Source organism: Seriola aureovittata, chromosome 3, assembly GCF_021018895.1.
Source record: "Seriola aureovittata isolate HTS-2021-v1 ecotype China chromosome 3, ASM2101889v1, whole genome shotgun sequence".
Lineage (NCBI taxonomy): Eukaryota > Metazoa > Chordata > Actinopteri > Carangiformes > Carangidae > Seriola > Seriola aureovittata.
The window spans coordinates 1,356,931-1,367,062 of NC_079366.1; the positions used below are offsets into that span (position 1 = coordinate 1,356,931).

General features: G+C 37.8%; 1 long non-coding RNA gene across 1 annotated transcript; it reads right to left on the bottom strand.

Moving 5' to 3' along the window:
- Nucleotides 1-5,786: 5,786 nt before the first annotated feature.
- On the bottom strand, nucleotides 5,787-7,319 carry LOC130166762 (uncharacterized). Its single transcript, XR_008827201.1, has 3 exons — nucleotides 6,725-7,319; nucleotides 6,338-6,449; nucleotides 5,787-6,106 (listed from the first exon to the last, which is right to left on the bottom strand). It is a non-coding gene; the product is annotated as an uncharacterized LOC130166762 (long non-coding RNA).
- Between the last annotated feature and the right edge of the window lie 2,813 nt (nucleotides 7,320-10,132).

Below are 10,132 nucleotides of genomic sequence, written 5' to 3' on the forward strand. Positions count from 1 at the left end.
AATGTAGGTCCCAAACCACAAAGAACTTTAAAAACAAGTAAAATGGTCTTTTCAAAAAGACACTGGGAGAGACAGTAGAGTGAAGCTAAGACCGGGATAATATGATCTCTCTTCTTTGTTTTAGTGAAAAGTCAAGCAGCACATTTGTGAATTAACTGGATTCTTTAAACTGACTGCTTTGGAAGAGCAGTAAACATGAGCATTGTAATAATCTAATCTATTTGAAATAAAAGCATTTAAAACATTATGAGTATTCTCCCACGTGAAGTCCGGTGAAGTCTGCACCCCAAGTGGACTCTGTGGAAGTCTGCAGAAAGACCGCTTGAGGCTCCTTGTGGACTTTTGGAATTGTGGTTTTGGAAGAGTAAATAATAAAAGTCAATACTCACAGACTTCTGCAGGTGTGACGAAATCCAGACATTTGAATTCAGGCTCTGGGACACTGTATGAGAAACACCACATGGAGGCACCCTGTGTGCACAAACACACTGTTATTTTATCATTGTTGATCTGATGCCATATTAAACTCTAGAAATAAACATCAAATGAGATTTTATATTTTCAGCTCATATAATTATATTGTATATACTGAAAACTGTCAAAAGTGAATAAATACAGGCAGTTATATATATTCCCTTCACATGTGGCCTATCTCCAAACAAACTAGGTGCTTGATGCGGGTGGACACTGAGTCCTGCAGCCACAGTATAACCACATTATAACACGGCCTCATACAGGACGCCAGTGTTAAGCGCAGGCCTCAACTGACTCTTAAAGGTTGTAGTTTTATGCTCCTGTTGACCCTGAGGGTAAAACATCAGTCCTTATTCTAGGTGGCATCTGTCTCCCAGAGTTGTCATTAATCAGAATGAAATATTTTTTGTCCTCTGGGGGCCGAACACAAAACGGACATATTATCATCTCATTTCACCTCACATGTTCACAACATTGTCTTCTTACACATCCAGCCGACACAAAGCATTAGCACATTTCTTTTCTGTCCTTGTAGCTCTTTTTTCTGTCTCCACCAGTTCCAAAGCTTAAATATTTTGCTCTTCAGCTGCAAACTGCAACTTACTTAATTGAACTTCATGTGTCTGCTGTTTGCTGCTCGGCAGGTAGCGTACGCGGGTTTATCAGAACTTGTCTGCTAAAAACAGGACAGTGTTGATGAAAGTTGTGTCTGTGAGCTGGGAGACGAAAGTAATGAGCTAGCTACGCACAGTTACTGCCTCCTGGTTGTCTGCCTGCTCCACTCAGACATGTTTCAGATTACATCCCTGTTTATCCAGAGTCATAGAAAATTGAAATAGAAAACACTATTGAGAATCTCCTGGAAAACTGCGGTACATGGACCTTGCTGGGTGCTAGGAGTTGACCTCATGGGACCGTTGGGTCTGAGCTCTACCTCATGAGCTGGACACCAAATATGTTGGATTTCGGTTGTCTATCAATTTATTGGCTATCATAAATTAAGAAAATATTAATATTTAAAAATATTAATATCAAATAATAACTTTAAAATTAATTAAATTCCTTGGGGCACCAGCCTAAACTAATAGGCAAAATAGCCAATATGGTTTCAGTCTCAATTTATTACCATTAATCTGGAACTCTGATTAACAATTAGAGTTTACTAACTATAACCAAATTACCATATCAACAGTAAGTTAAAGTTGAAGGATTGGAATTCTACAAAGTAGAGGTTCGCAATATTCACGCTTGTGCAACATTAAACACACCAGAAGTTATACTTAAGGACATTTATTTACAATGGAGCAGAGTAAAACACAATGTCTAATCTAGTATATAAAGGTGTGTGTATGTGTGTATGTTGGGGTAAGTGTGTGTGTCTGTGGGGTCACACACACAATCAGCTGGCCTTGTGTCGTAGCTGCTGATTCTGAAGAGAATTTGGTTCACTCTCAGTTAATCCGAAGCAGGTCGCTGCTTCGGACAGTGGGCAACTGTGGGGTGTGAGTTCCTTTGTCCACTGGAGCAAAGAAACATCTGGTCTCTTGAATGATGAGTCCCAACATGATAACATGATGCATCTTAAAATAAAATAATTTATATTAAAAAGTGAGTAATTTATGATTTCCATGTTACTTATTTCATTGTTTTTTTCTAATCAGAAAGTCAAATGATTTATTTAGCCATTAAATCACTCAATGGCCTTTGTGCCCTAAACATTTTTGTGACACCGAAGAAGAAGAAGAAGAAAAGAATGAGGGCGATTGGGACTCCTGATACCATGAAACACAGTTAGCATTAGGATGCTGCTTCTCTCTGTGAATGCTGCCTATTCCCTGTACTATCACTGCAGCCAAAATATTCCTGGTAAGTATGGAGAGGATGTATATGAAAGTCCAGAGATTTATTTCCCCTCCACTTTTTTCTGTATAGTCAAAGAAATGACAAATAAATAAGAATATGTAAATTTCCTCAATAATTGATGGTGTTGGACTTGGAGGAGGAGTGTGTGTTATCGTTGTGGTACTGTGAGGAAAACTAAACAAATTCACTGAAGAAGATTTTAATTTTAAACAATGATGTAACTCTCACACACACACACACAGAGGTTCACACTTTCAGACAAAGGTTGTAACCCTCTCTCCATTCAGTGTCTTTTTGTCTTGTTTTTGATCATCAGTGTTACCAGCTGATGCAAACACACACACACACACACACACACACACACACACACAAATATCGACCCACAAAACCAAACATATGCATGGATACATTCCTTGAGACTCCTTGTCCAAAACAACAACCACCAGAAAGACAAATTGGACTGTGTGTGTGTGTGTGCGTGCGAGTTCATGTATCCATGTGATTTTGAGAATAAGTGCGTTCATGTGTGTGTGTGTATGTGTGTGTGCGACGTGTGTGAGACAGGTGAATGTGCGTGAATAATAACAACGTATTTTTCTCCTTAGGGGTTCCACCAGGCCTGAAGAAATAAAATATTAATGATCAATCACTGGTTTGGGACCACATACACACAGACATACACACACACACACACACACACACGGACACGCATACACACAAAGACAGACAGACAAGCTTGCAGACTTGGTATTGCTACAGTGTGTTTGGGAGGAGTCCCCTGACGATATTCAGTTGTAAGCAGATGCTGTTAGCCTGGAACGCTGGAACGTACAGAAGCAGGTATGTGAGTGGAAGGTTGTCGGTCCAAATCCTACGCTGAGACCGAATTTGAGTGTGATTCACTGGTCGCAAATATTAAGTCCTTGTTTTTGAGGCCAAATGTTGGCCTTGGTATCGTATGATTTCTCTGTGTTCTGACACTGTGTGTTTTTATTCATGCTCATACTGTATGAAACAGTATATCCACTTATGTCCATTTACAATTCCAGTAAAGTTTATTCAAACATTTGTACAATCCTACAGCCCCTCAGCCCTTTCCTTTGGAACTACATCTCAGCTGGTGAACAAGCGTATTGCTTAGAGGTGGGCGACACCACAACATTTCTTTTTGATCGGATGCCAAGTTATACAGAGAACAGACCTGCAGATATTGATACAGATGTTGATACTTTTATTATCAAAAGCGGCTCTTGTATTTTCATGTATGGGAGAGCAGTGTCATGATTTATGAAGAATATGCATCATCAATAGGCAAAATCTTAATTCATTTTAATGAACACTAAATTATTTGCCAGATGTCTGCAATCATTTTCAGGATGGTAGAATTTATACCTGCTAATGTGAGACCTGGGTTTGATTCCCAACTGAAGCGTGTGTGTAGCAAGTGAAGCAGAACAAAACATGGCTTCATTCATTCATGTAGCACTTTGTGAAAAAGTGATAAATGGATGACAATACTCCTCTTTCATGCAGGAATCACTGCATTTATGTTTGTATGTTGTAACAGTCAGAGTCTAAACGTGCTTACTGCAATGCCGAATAACGCCACAAGGTGGTGTTACCTCCTTTTTGTGGCGCAGTGTATACGCAGCGGCCTTCTTGTCCGCCATGTTCTTGACCTCCGGACTTCCACAACGAAAGACACGCACTAAGATTCTCTGTAACACGAAGGTGACGGTTAAGCTGTCTACATATTACCGCTCATGTATGAACTGTGAATGTAGCGCCGTGGAGACCTGGCATAATATGGTCTATGTTGAATTCTAGAATATTATTAATTAAAATACCGTGTGGAAATCCCTACTTCGTTGTCTGTCGACTGACTGAGCTAACGGCTAAACCTGCTAGCCTCTCCGCCTACACCTTCTCACGTTACAATGTGTTGGGCATTTTTGCCTTATTTTTCAAAGCAACAGGGACAGTGAGAGAGAAACAGGAGAACTGGGAGACAGAAGGGATGATACGCAGCAAACAGCACATGCTGGATTCTGACCTGGGCTGCTGTGGTGAGGGCTGAACTTCAGTAGTATGTGCTCTACCAGGCGAGCCACTGAGGTGCTCCATTCATGCTTTAATGTGTTGGAATGGTGCGGTGCAGTTCATGTTTGAATGTGCACGACATGAGAACATCAGTGGCAAAAAGTGGGAACTTATTGTGTTCATGACCATGGAACATTGTACAGACAGTTCTACTCTGAAATGAATCCAAAATAGAAGAAAGAAACTGAAACTGGTATTGACACTAGAATGGATCTTAAAAAACGAGACATATTATCAAAAGTATCGATATTTTGGAACCGATCTGCCAACCCTCACTGAGGGGAAGACAGAGACTTAAATACACCATCTCCTTTCTTCTTCCTCATCTCCCACACTGGCTTACTTAATATAATTGTTAATAATGTTTTGTAATGACAGTAAAAATAAAAAATAATCAACATCTGTTTTTATCTCAGCAAACATATAAATTATATGGTTCCCAATGTAAGGATGATAGAAAAACATGAGAACTGAACAAACTATCCACAGACAGTACATAACACATACAGTAAAAACAAAGTAAGGCTGTATTTTTAGTTATTAATGTAGTTAGAAATTTTGAATGAGGTTTTCTTACGTCTGGAATGAAAGTTCTGGTCACGTATACTTTCAATGAAAACACTGTCATATTTTGAAACTGAAAAAAAGCTTTGAAAGGTTGAAACTCTGTTTGAAAGCTTGAAATATAATAAAAAAAAGTCTCAGAAGGTTGAAACAAAGTTTTGAAGGCTTCCATCATGTTTTGTTAGGGTGAAAAAAATATATAATTTTGTAATTCAGTTTCCTTTCTTCACAAGTGCAGCACTCCTTTATCAGTGTTTGTCCAACACATTTTCAGATATTCAGATTTGTCACTGTTCTCCAGAGGCTTGTACTACGAAGCAGCATGTGAGGTTACCAACACTGTAAGAATTTTCACTGTAAATTCACAGTAAATAATTGGCTAATAATTGCATTACTTTCACAGTAATTCGCTGTAAATATTTCACAGTAATTTACTGTAATTATTTCACAGTAATTTACTGTAATTATTTCACAGTAATTTACAATAAAACTACAACACTTAACCGTAAGTTCACAGTTGCCATGCATGGAATTACTGTGATAAAGCAGTATTTAGCTGTGGACTTACTGCTAACTGCTGTGAAATAATTACAGTAAATTGCTGTGAAAATATCTACAGTGAATTACTGTGAAAGTAATGCAATTATTAGCCAATTATTTACTGTAAATTTACAATTTAAATAATACTGTAAGGTATTGTAACATTCACTTGTTAATTGTGGTTTTACTGCACCTACACAACCATGCTTTCATATGCTCAAAAAAATGAAAACAGAACAAAATGATAATTCGCTTTCACTTTTTAATTTAACTGTTAAGTGCATGACATGCCTTTTTTGTCAAGTCAGTATTATAACATCTGAACAGAATATGTACATTTTACTGAATTATATAGAACAAAATAAACCATTATAAAACCTTTTTAAATCCTTTAAACCAAAATAAACCTTTAAATGGGGTTCTCAAAGTTTTCTCAAGCTCCTTCTAATTTGCCTGCCACTCAAAGTCCAAAATTTTCCTGCTGAACGTGCTCACATGTGGGTTGATGTTGCCACGCTTCCTCTTTGCCTTCGAGCCCGTTTCTGGGTTGATGCCCAAGAAGCATCTGTAAATCAAATAATCAATAAAGCATTAATATCAGTTGATCTTTTATGTTTAATTAATAAGCATAAAAGCAATACAAGCAATTATGGTAAGTAAACATTTATTAGAAAGGGATAGTTCATCCAAAAATGAAAGTCAGTCAGTTTGATTCTCATTTTTGAGTGAAATATCCTTTTAAACAAGGGGGTCAAGGGAGGAATCCAATAAAATGCTAATTTTAAAATAACTATACCTTTGAATAAACTCCAAAGTGCACGAACTGTCCTCAGGGTACTGGAGATTGAGATTGTAGAAGCTGTTTTTTTCAATGGACAGCATCCACGACCTTGGCTTCATCAGGTCACCTGAAATGTACAGATACCCATCATGTACCGTTGTAAGGATGTGGAGCGCTGAATGTTTCATTTAGCTGTTTAGCAACATTGAACGCTCAATGAAAAATAATCAGAAGAGATCAGAATCAGAAGAGACAAGCTACAAAATTGAACAAAAACATGCTCAAAACACCAATCAGCAAGTTACAGTATGTGAACATATGTAATAACTTTTTGATCTTTTATGAAATATTCACAATTTTCACCTATTTCTTACAAATATCGAGATAAAATCCAAACAGTACCTTGTACAATCAAGCAGGGGGTGCTTGGCAGAATCTCTGTCCTTTGGACATCAGCGGCAGTGGCACATGGCTGTAAAATAAGATAACTGTATCATACAACTGTTGCAGCAAAGATTCTGCATGGTGCATAGTTGTCAGTTCACTGGTCTCACTGATTTAGAGATTCATCAGTCAGAACATTATGTGTCATAATGACACGTAATAAGACTAACATTGCCAAAAACTACAAAGAACCAGGACAACCAATGCAAATCAAAGGGGAAAAAAAGAAAAAAGCCTTGTTGAAAAGACAAACACCGTGGTTACAAGCCGTTAATAGATACGTGAAATGGGCTTAAATTCACTTATATTAATTTCTGCTCTACAGAGAGCTAGATGCAAGAAAACTAAACTTCTCCACGTCCAACTGGAAATAGCCTCGCTAGCCACTAACAACTTTTTCCACAGTGCTGGATAACTGACCGGGCTTTTTTCCTCACACTGCCTGACCTGAACATGTGTGGCGTAGCTGACGTTAGCTAGTGTGACGGTATCAAACCAAACTATCTACTGCACAGCCACAGCCTCACATCAAAATGTGGAGCATAGATTCACTCTACATTGATACAAAACGTCGCTGGTTTATAGCTCACACAAACAGTTGATCTAACTACTATGTTAGTTAGTTATATTACCTGCGTGCTAGTCCCCGGTGTGGTATCTGCTCGCAGTCCAGTGAAGTGGGCCGGGCGTCACTCGGCTACCTTGAGGAAACCTGGCTCTATAGAAATAAAAGCGTCAGAGTAAATGGTAATTAATATGACGAACACACTCGTTTAAAATGTAAATGCAGTGAAAGCAAAGGTGGAAAACAAGGGTGAATTACCTTGACAGAATATGCAGACCCGACTTCTTTCCTTTTCTGTGCTCCGGGTGGCATCAAACATTAAATTTTGAAAATCAGCGGTAACGTTAAGTCCCACAATTCAGCGCGGTTCATGTAATTGGCTGTGTTTTTGCAGAGGATAGTCTTAATACAGTATTTCACGGTGAAATAATGCAATACAATGCTGTGAAATCCTGGTAATAATTGAAACTGCAAATATCACAGCAGTTTACTGTGGTGGCACTGTTTTTATAGTAAATGTCGAAATTACAATCTTATATTGTGAAAATTAAAGTTAAATCCTGTAAAAGTGATAATACAGGAATTTAGTGTGAAATATTACAGTTGAATATTGTGAAATCCTGGTAATTATTTACAGTGAAGGTAACTTCAGCTTTAACTCTGGTTTTCAGTCCTACAACGGTGGTTCACTTGTTACCGGGGTAAATCACCATGGTAACTGATGCTGATCTCCTCACCTGCTCTGGAGCAGGTTAACTTCAGAGGATCAGATCAAAACCTGTCAACAGCCAAACTTCTGACCAATCAGCTCACTGGAAAAACGGAGTCATCATTCCTACCAGATCCTGACAGGGATAAAAGAGTTTACAATAAAGTGATCAATAATAAAGATCAGTAGATATTTATATAAATAAGTGAATGGTTTTGCTGTTTGAGTCTTTCCATGTGTTACTCTGGTTTTAAAACAGAGCCTCTAACAAACAGATGAGAGTTTCTCAATAAATAACTACATAATAACTATTAGAGCTTCATTTGACCTGAACACAGATTCTTTAAACAACAAGATTCCTGACAGTGACGAAGCTTTTACTCTCTTCTTCATCACTGAGCTCACAACAACATGAGGAGACTCTGTGACCACAACTGGGAAAAAATCTTAATGTTAGTTTTAGTTAAGCCAGATAACTAAACCTTATCCTGGGTATGTTGAACCTCCTTCTTAGTACAGGCCGTGTTTGTTTTCCAGGTTTGAAACCTTGTAAGTAGCGATCTGAAAACTGGTCCGCATATATTGGATGCTGTTGAAAGCTGAATTTCTAAAGGGTCAAGTTTTAAACTTTTGTGGATGTACATTTTGAAAAGTTTCAAACCCGGAAAACAAACTAGATAGACCAGGAGAACAGTGACAGATCTGAGACTCTGAAAATGTGTTCGAGGAACACTGTAAAAAAGAGTGCTGCAGATGTGAATAAGGAAAACTCAAATACAGAATGTTTGAAAATGTTTGAAATTTTTTTCTGGATATCAAAACATTATGGAGGCCGTCAAAACTTTCAGTCTTGCATCTTTTTTCTAAAACTATGTTTCAAGCTTTTAAACACTGAGTTTCAACCATTCGAAGCGTTTTTTTTCAGTTTCAAAACATGACATGATGTTCATCCCATCTATCTGTCTGTCTTGTTTTTCTTCCTCTATTGATGCATCAATACAAATGCCAATACATACATTTGGTTTTCCTTCTACTGTTTCATCCTTCTCGTCATCAGTATCATTGACAACATCATCATCATGGTTTATTATCATTATCACCATCGTCATCACCATTATAGTTCATTCCTAATATTCATATTTCCACAAGGGCAAGCCAAGGCCCTTAGGCAAGGAGGCACACCAACACACACACACACACACACACACACACACACATAGTGATTGGTGAGCTCCACTCTGTCTTTTTTTACTACCATTATTACCCCTTTCCTGCTGTCCCCTTTGGGGAATGGACCGGTCCCTTGTCACTGACTGACATTCCTCCCATGGGTCCCTAATGGTCCACACACACACCTAGAACCCTAAAGTCAATTCCCAGGGAGCTGTCAGACTCTCCCTGGCCAAAGACCAGAGGTATCCATGAGTGAGTGGTAATGTGTGTGTGCATTCATGTGCATGTGTCTTAATGTTGTCTAAATGTGAGACAGTGCCAGTTTTGACATTTCTTGATCCCTATGACACATTCTTAGGGGCAGTGGACAGTTATTTCTTGGTAAAAATGAAAATAAATAAAAATAATATAACACATTTTCTATTGTCTTTTGGTCTGGTGCTCGTATGATTGGCAGAAATCCTCAGGGGCAGAGAAAAAAGTCGCACCTAGACCTCAGTTTGGGCTGTGTGAGTGTGTGTGTGACTGTGGTGTGATGGACATATTTCCTCAAGGCATTATTGACAGTTATAGTTATAATGATGTGAATTTAACCAAAAGGAAAAAAAAAAAATTGCGTGACCCTTATGCCAACTTCGTTTCGGTCAAATTTATGAATGGCTTTATTGAACCAACTTTCTGACCTTGTTTTCTAATTAAGTTTAACTTTTTTCATAGCTGCAGCTTTAAAACAATTTTGTTTTATATGGAAATAACATTGTTATTATAATATTACAAAAATATTGTTGTAAAAGACAAAACATTATTACATGATACAAATTTCATAATAACAATATACAATGTCATATATAAGATATTATTTCATTGTTACTAAACTCAAATCTCAAGTGTACGATGCAGATTTCATAATCATGAGGAA